Consider the following 8989-nt stretch of genomic DNA (forward strand, 5'->3'; position numbering starts at 1 on the left):
GAAAGAAAAAAGAAAGAAAGAATGAAGGAATGAAAGACAGACAGACAGACAGACAGGCTGGGTGTGGTGGCTCACTCCTATAATCCCACACTAGGATGCTGAGGCCAGTGTATTGCTTGAGATCAGGAGTTTGAGAAAGAAAGAAGAAAGAGAGAAAGAGAAAGAAAGAAAGAAAGAGAGAAAGAAAGAAGAAAGAAAGGAAGAAAAGCACAAAGGGGAAGAAAGAGGAGGAGAGGAGAGGAAAGGAGAAAGGCAATGAAAAGGGGAAGGGGAAAGGAGAGGGGAAGGAAGGCTCCATGCTTATTTTGGCAATGCTAATGTACATTTCAGAGAAAAAAATTAGGAGTCACCTATTGTGTTGAGAAACAATAAGTACTGAGGATGAAAATGTGTATAATACTATCTTAAAAACCATCCAGACAAAAATGGGTGCTGGAACAAGAGAGTGTGAAGCGGCTGTGAGCCCGACCTGGTGGTCAGCGCGGGCATCTGAGGAGGTGGGCACGTGGTGGCTGCCAAGCCTCAGTGGGAAGAAGGCTCCCTGGCGTCTGAGCTCCCCACACTGGGCACGATGCTGCTGCCTGGAGTCTGGGGAAGGAGGGGGATGCCACTGCAGGCCTCGCTCCCTCTAAGAATGCCAGCCCACGTGCATGAGTCCAACTTGGAGAGGCCCCTCTCCAGGAGTGAAGGAAGAAATCTTTAGGGTTTCTCATTGTTATCATCATCCCCAAAATATCCCAAATAAAAATCAAGTTCTTGCCACAGAGGGACAGCCTTCAGACATGCCCTCTCATCTTCCTCCATAACACCATCCCGAGCCCAGCACCGAAATTCCAGAAACACCGCTTGTTAGCACCATCCCAATCCCAGACTGACCACCCAGCTCCTCACAGGAGCAAAAGGCCTGCAGACCTGGGGAAAGGTGCTCCCGTCACCCCTCTGAGGGCCGAGGTGCCCTCGCCAGCAGGGAGACGGGAGCTCTGCTTTGCACTGACTCAGCGGCTGCCCACTTCACATTGAAAACTATGTTTTCACTACAGCTCCTGTAATGTATGTTTTGTTTATGCCAAGACCATCATGATAAACTGCAACAATTATCCATTTACAGTTACAAAGACTCTCTTTCATATAATCTGTTTAGCTGGCTATTAATTCTGAGCTTTCATTAGGAAAAAAAAAAAAAACTAAACAAATTCTGGTTGACTGCAGTGAACACAAATACATGAAACTTTCTAATCTGAAAGCAGTCTGTTATCAATGCAACAATGACATTTTTGATTGAAAAATCAATTTTTTCCCTTCATTCCTTTTAACCTCTGTGCCATCTTCTTTCCTTCCCTGGATCCAGATAACATAACTCACCATGAAAGCCAGACAGAAAAGCCCTGGGCATGTCCACGGGAAACTCACAGGCATTTCACCTGCGGAAGGACTCACTTCCCTCCAGCTACGGGGCTTTCCCCAATCACACCTTTCAACTCTCCTTGTTAATCCCTACAATTCCTGGGGAGGAAAAAACATCGAGTTGTTGCTGTTAATAATGCAGGAAAGTGTAAGTGCCAGCCGGGCAGTTCTGGGAAAAAGTGCTATGGCTCAATGAACCCGACGCCCTGCTCGGCCTGAACACGCTGATGGGAGCAGCCCGAAGTGCCCGAAGCCCACTCTGGCCCTGCGAGTGGAGCCCGCGTCAGAGCCAGTGTTCTTCACAGACCCTTATCTGCTCTCCTGACAGTGACCTAAAGGAGTTTGTGAGGTCAGTTAAAGGAGTTAAGAGCAAGGAGCTGTGTGGATCCGGTGAGCGCAGGGATGTGAGCAGATGCCCCGAGGACTGAAGAGCCTTTGCCACAGTGCTGGATGCTCTGTCCACAGAGGGCCACAGGCTCGGCCTCTCGGGGAAGCTCCTGGCTTTGAGAATGCCTCCCCCCAGGCTCACACACCCACTGTGGGCAGCCCACATCAATCCCACGTTCGTGTATGGGTAACAGAGCCCCTCATCAGCCACATGAGCACAGCGCAGGCTCCCGTGGGGCTGGCGGCGTCCTGCATGGAGACTGCATCCCCTCCACCCTTCCTCCCATGGGCATTCCTGCAGGGTCCTCTCCCATGGAGCTTCCTGCACGCTCACCTCCCCACCAGTGTCTGCTTCCCCTGATCAGGCTGAGCTTGACTTTACCCTCTGCAAAGGGATAAACCACTTCCCCTCAGCTTCCTCACCTGTAAAGCCAGGACCATCACAGTGCCCACCTCCTAAGACTGCGGTCCTGATGTAGGCCAGGCGCTGGAAGCTCTTCCCAGGACACAGGAGTTGAACCATTCAGAATCTATTAGCATTGGCTCAGGCTCCTATCACAAAATTCCCAGCAACTGGGTGGCTTCAACGATAAGCATTCATTTCCTCACAGTCCTGGAGGCTGCGGGCAGCTCTCAGGTCCAGGCCCCAGGAGGGTCTGGTGAGGGCCGCCTGCTGGTTCATAGACCATACCTCTGGCCACAGCCTCGCCTGGCTGTGCCATCATGACCACGCCACCTCCCAAAGATGCCACCTCCTAAACCATCGCTTATAGTATTCCAGCAGGGGGATTTGAGGGAGACACAAACATTCAATGCACAGTAGTCAGTTACTGCCAGTGCGACGGTAGCATGGCTTGAGCACGTGATTTCAGTGAAGGGCTGATTTTTGTCCCATTTGTGAAGTGGGTACTTCATGCTCTTCTTTGTAAACCACAGTGAAACGTGTGTATGTGGTTTGTTTTTTGGCAAGAGGCGGCGGTCAACAGAAGCTCATAATCACAGCAATAATGTGATATGATTTGCACTTTTAAAAGCCCTCCCTGGCTGCCTTCCCCATCCAGTAAAAGTTCAGTGGCTTTTCCAATTATCCAGGTAAGAGAAGGTGCTGAGTGGGGCCCAAGGAAGTGGTTGAGGAAATGATCAGGAGCAGTGGCTTCCAGAGAGACCCCGGAGGCGGTACCCACAGGGCTTGCTGATGGACAGGCCAGGGAATGGGGGGAGAAGAATGAGGGACAGCCCCAGGTCTTCAGTCTGGACACCTGGAAGCAGGGGTCCTGTTGATGTGAAGAGGAGGAGAGGTGTGGGCAGGCTTGTGCGGAGGTAAGGACACCGTTGGCATGGTGGCCCTTTGATGCCCCGTGTGGAGCCCTGCACAGAGCAGCTGGCAAGGCCCGGCTCTGGCTCTGGAGTCATCTGAACATGGATGCTGCTCACAGCCACCCGGGGGATGAGTCATCCAGAGAATGTAAGGCGAGGTGAGAAGGCGAACCTTGTACCCTACAGAATTACAGGGCAGGGGGGGCCAGGAGAGGCAGCTGGAGGGAGATGGCCAGTGAGTAAGAAGGACAGCTAGGGTGTAAGCAGGCCCAGAAGCCACGTTTGAATCATGCTTCCAGCTACGGGACCAGGGAGGCCGAGTGTGCCAGATGCCGTGGAGAAGCTAAGTCGGGAGAAGAGGCCCCACACACCCTGAGATCTGAAGAAATGAAGGTCTCGGTGAGCGTGGCAGCCGCAGGTCCGAGAGCCTGGAGGGAGCTGAGGAGAGGTAGGGGTGAGATGCTGGGGGCCTGGATAACTTTCCAGAGACAGTTTTAATGAAGAGTTTATTAACAGGAGCCATGGGGTCGCCACAGGGCATGGTTGTGTTGGTTTGCTTTAGCGGGGAGATATTAGAACGGGTAAAACTGATCCCAGAGACATAAATAAATAAATAAACCGGATAAGGCAGAAGAGAAAAGCTGCATGGGAAAAAGTCAAGTCTCAGGGGCGGAAGGGCACAGGAGCCGCAGCAGGAAGGCAGGGTCCCAGCTTCGCACAGGGACACTTCCTCTGCTGTGACAGTAAGAGGAGCCAGCCAGGAACGTGGCTGCTTCTTGCCTGGCTCTGGTGGTCAGCTGAGCATGGGGAGCTTGCAGCCTTTGAGGGGGAGGGGAAGAGGGACGTGGCTATGCTGATAAGAGAGGGAATCGGGAGGCAGAACCGTGGACCGCCCTCCGGTCTCAGCAATGCACCGCTAGCCAGCCATGGTTTTGAGGGCTCCAGGAGGAGCTGAGTCCTAAGTGTGTCCTTTCGTGCTTGCGCATGTCTGTAGAGAGGACGGCTGGATTCCCAGGTGTAGGTAGGTTCCTAGTGGGTTTGAACCTTACTGAGCTTTCCAAAGATGTTTACCGAGCCTTGTGGAATCTCAGGGATGGAAGGGGACGGTAAGCAGACACCATGGCCAATGCCTCCCTCATCCTCTCTGCCTGTCCCCACCCAGCCTTGCCCCAGTGACACTCACCCCTTCCTGTGGGCAGAGCCCTCAGACCATCCCAGAATCTAACGTAAGACGCTAACACCTCTGTCTTCCATGACAAACTCGACATGGGATGGGATTTCGTCTGTGTCACTCAGACCCAAGGAAAGAACTGCTGTGAGGTCTGTGGGAAAGGTTCTCCTTGCGGAGAAGAAATGGAGGTCAGAGGGGAAGGACTGCCTTCCTTGAAGGTGAGGTCACAGGCATAAGATCCCTGGAATTGATGAAACTTCCTGGGACCTTGATGTTTTCTTGAGGGGACACATGTCCCCTCCCACCTGCCAAAAGACAGAGGAGAAAGACGTGGCGTCCGAGCTCTGGCAGCCCCGTGGAGCTGCTCACCAGGATGGGACACTCCTGCCTTAGAGGATGGCCCCGTGGGGAGTGAATGCAGAGAGCATTTCAGAGATTCCAGATGGGCATCTCCTTACTGTAGCACAAGACATGCTGACGGCTGGGGTCCCTGCCCACAACTTACTCTCACCTTGTTGTAAGTATTGTCAGAGTCCTTCTTGTAAAGTATATGCACTGCTGTTTCCAGGATACAGATCATGGCATAGATTTAATTGGTCATAACCAACTTTAACATTAGAATAGAAGGTCAGGTGTGGAAGTCCACATCTGTAATCCCAGCACTTTGGGAAGCCAAGGCAGGTAGATCACTTGAGCCTGGAGTTGGACACCAGCCTGGGCAACATGGCAAAACCTATCTCCATAAAAAATAAAATAAAATAAAATAAAAGTCAGCTGGGCATGATGGTGCACACCTGTAGTCCCAGCTACTCAGGAACCTGAGGTGGAAGTGTCAGTTGAGCCTGGGAGGTTGAGGCTGTGTGAGCCATGATCACGGCACTGCAGTCCAGCCTGAGTGAGAGAGCAAGACCCTGTCTCAAAAAATAAATAAACGAAAATAAAAAGGAAAAAAAAATAACAAAGTGTGTTGCACGTGTACCAGCAAGTGTATTTTTCTGAAGCCTTGCCTTGCCTGTAAACCTACATGTATGTACAATTCCACTGCATATATTTTGTTTCTGTGCTGTAGGTTAGTCTGTTTTATGTATGAGAAAGGAAAAAACAAACTTGAAGCCATCTCACTCAATATCTGTGATTTCAATTGTCTACTCCATGAGAGACTGAGTGGTTTACCTCAGACCGCCTGGCTTACTGGAGTCAGAAGCCACAACCCGCTGTGAGGTCCACCCCCAACACCAATGCCCCTTCTATTGTACTGTGCAGCTGATTTTGTTGGTGTTATTATTAGGTGTAAAATCATCACAAGTGCCAATAATTAGAAGAGTCTTATAAAGATAGACTTCCAAAATGAGTAACATGAGGGAGGTGTAAAAACTATAAATTAGCACATGAAATTTGGAAAAGCAGAAATTATAATTATCCTCAAGCGTGGACTGCTAATGTGACTAGCAATGGTGCGGTTTCTAGCCTGAGGGTTTATGGCAAAGCTCCAGGACTGACTGTGCTGTCACCAAGCCATCATGACGGTTTCCCTGGCATTAACAGGCATCCTGGTGCTCCCACACAAAGTGAACAGAGACCTGTTCTATGACAAGAGAGGGAAGATGCTTGACATGGTTTGGCTGTGTCCCCACCCAAATCTCATCTTGACTTGTAGCTCCCACAATTCCCATGTGTCATGGGAGGAGCCCAGTGGGAGGTGATGGAGTCATGGGGGCAGGTCTTTCCCGTGCTGTTCCTGTGACAGTGAATGAGTCTCACGAGATCTGATGTTGTTAAACACAGGAATTTCTCTGCACAAGCTCTCTCTCTGCCTGCTGTCATGCACATGTGATGTGACTTGCTCCTCCTTGCCTTCCGCCATGATTGTAAGCCTTCCCCAACCACATGAACTGTGAGTCCAATTAAACCTGTTTCTTTTGTATATTGCCCAGTCTTGGATATGTCTTCATACGCTGTGTGAAAACGGACTATTAAAATGCTCTCTCACTGCCCAGTGATTTTTGAGTCTTTTATTCTTTTGCTAAAGGTTGTTTTAAAAATTCAGTTAATAGCCAAAGTTTTGATTCTCCTAAGTTTATTTTTATAAACAGGAATGCCATCGGGAGGCTTAATCTGAGATGTGAGCCTGATGACCAGAGCTGGGGGTTCGGGAACAGTAAGGACCTGGGTGTTGTTACTGTTTGTACTGTAGGTGAACAAACACTTAAAGGTGTGTGGAATGGTGCATCACCCGCAAGACAGGCATTTGGATGGTTCCAGGGTGCTGACTCTCAGGACACACATTGCAGGGGCTGAGTGTGTTTACATGAGATGGTTTTTCATCTGCAAGTGCCACTTGGAATATGGAGTTCATTTTTCTTTCTGCTGTCTCACAAGGATTGTTATCCATCTATCACGGTTTGCAAATATGCATCCCTACATGGTGAGAAAGGCTTCTATAAGTGATCTCTAATCTCTGCCTGTTCATTCTAAGTCTACTTTCACTGGCTGAAATGTGCACATACACAAGAATTACGTCTGATTTCAAAGGACATTCTGGGACAAACCCAGATCTCAGAAAGCTGGTATAATTAATTTCATAACTTGAGATAAAAATTATTCCAAATCTATTTGAACTATTGCTTTTTTATTAGAAAAGTTTTCTGTCTCATTTAATAATGTCAAACATTTATTCAAGTATAAAGAAGAAACACCACTCGGTAATATTGCACCATTTAATAAGTAAAACATAATATTTTTGTAAATTTCTCTTTAGGCTTGTTTCAGTGTATTCATGGGGACAGAGATATGGTAATACATTTTTTTAAGTATATATTGTCAGAATGAGGATCAAGTCATAAATAGAGTCAGTTTCCATATTTTGTCACTTAACTCTGCACCATAAACATGTTCCTATCATTAAATTTTGGGAAAATTTGCTTTTCAATGCCTGTATATTTTTCCTTTGAGTGCTTCTATCAAAATCCATTTAAGGAATTCTCTCCTCTGAAACTTTTAGGTTGGTTTTCATGTTTCACTCTCATAAATATCGTGATGAAGGCAGATCTTCCCCTGAAACCCGAGGATTCTCTCATAGAATTCTCTCAAAGTAAAGAGAATATTCCCGAGAGCTCTCTTCTCTTCTCTTCTTTCCTTGTATTCTATTTTCTTCATTTCTTCTTCTTCTTTTTTAAAATACACACACACACACACACACACACACACACATATGTATATATATACATGAGAAATTCCTTGGGATTACTGTTAGGTAGAAAGTCAAAATCAGTGCCATTTCCCTGGGGCAAGGCCATTTCTGTAGGATGACAAGCAGAGCCAGAGTGGAACCTGAGGTCTGGAGGCAACCTCAAAGATGGACCCCCCTTCAGGGACATTCGGGAGCCCTGTTTCTCTCAATGGAGCTAAAGAAGTCAGTCACTTTGAACTAACACAGCGGGCACTTCCGGCCCTACCTGCTTCCCCAGGTTTGGAGGGATGGAGCTCAGATTCTGTGGATTCCCATGACCGCAGACACCACGGGAGAGATTCCAGGGTCTCCTTTTCCTCTGGAAAATTGAGGGTTTCAGCTTGATCCTGTTATCTCCCTGGGGATGATTGCCAATCTGTCCTATTAAAGAATCACTTAGTTTGTTTTTAAAACAATTTCTCAAATTCAGTATTTTTTACTGAAATGAAAACATAAAAAGATAGAGTATTTCCCTAAGAGGATACCATTTGGTCTATTATGGGAAAAGCCCAGCAGGTGCAGTAAATATATCTCTCCAGCACTTAGGATTCGTAACTAGTGGCTCAGTCCATGGTCTGCGGTGCTGTGCACACACAGATAAAGAAGGTGACACCTTTTCCATGACGTGGGCTTGGACTTGTTTCACCTGGGTGTGAGAGAAACAATACAGAGATCCTTTCCATTTCAGAAGCGCCAGCTGTGCTCACCAGAGCCTGCTCCCATGGGCTCATTCCCCTGACTGGCATGCTTGAGGTTGCTTCTGTGGGATCATCTAACTCTGTGTATGCCGTGGAAGTACAAGTGCAGAAGAACACATTCCCACAGCCATGGAGAACCCATGTATTCCAGGTCCTGACTGCAAATGAAGGGGCACCAGTAGCTTGCTGAGACTCAGGTACCTGGGCTGCCGGTCTCCCGACCCTGGACACCCTACATCTGGTCCAAGGGAAAGCTTCCTCCTACAGAACCTCCTGGAAAGTTGAGCCTGCTTGTTTTCTGAATGTTTTAGACTGAATTTATCCTTCTTTGCTTCCTTTTCTGGTTGTGGCTGTTGGTTGTAGATATCTTTCTTACCTTTCAGTCATTGCAATGCAGTGCTTTGCATTTCAGAAAGCAAAGGTAGGCCCTAGGCCCATCAGCCCAACTGTGAAATCAGATTGTATCCCTGCATGTTATAGGATTTTAGGGAATGGAAGGCCTTTCCAGCTGGCTTTCTAAGAAGGGAAAGGAACTTGGTTTGCTTCTGTCTTTTCAGAAACACAGATGATGATATGCAAAATTCCTGACCATTGCAATAACTAAACAGAAGTGAACGGCAGTCACCAGGCCTGACCAGTTAGTCAGCGTGAGCCGGCCAGGTCTCAGAGCTCTGAGCACCAGGTCCTCTTCCTAGGCACTGGGGTGATCAGGTAGATGCAGGTGAAGTCCTGGTAGATGCAGGTGAAGCCCTGGTAGATGCAGGTGAAGTCCTGGTAGATGCA

General features: G+C 48.2%; 1 long non-coding RNA gene across 1 annotated transcript in view; it reads right to left on the minus strand.

Moving 5' to 3' along the window:
• Window positions 1–280: 280 nt before the first annotated feature.
• LOC108316260 overlaps window positions 281–8989 on the minus strand; it is a 14597-nt gene continuing 5888 nt past the window's right edge. Inside the window, exons 2-3 of the long non-coding RNA XR_001830261.2 lie at window positions 5860–5864; window positions 281–292 (exon numbers count right to left, since the gene is read on the minus strand). This is a non-coding gene — a long non-coding RNA (uncharacterized LOC108316260). The remainder of the gene's footprint in view (window positions 293–5859; window positions 5865–8989) is intronic.

This window comes from Cebus imitator, unplaced genomic scaffold, assembly GCF_001604975.1.
Source record: "Cebus imitator isolate Cc_AM_T3 unplaced genomic scaffold, Cebus_imitator-1.0 Scaffold185, whole genome shotgun sequence".
Taxonomy (NCBI): Eukaryota; Metazoa; Chordata; class Mammalia; order Primates; family Cebidae; genus Cebus; species Cebus imitator.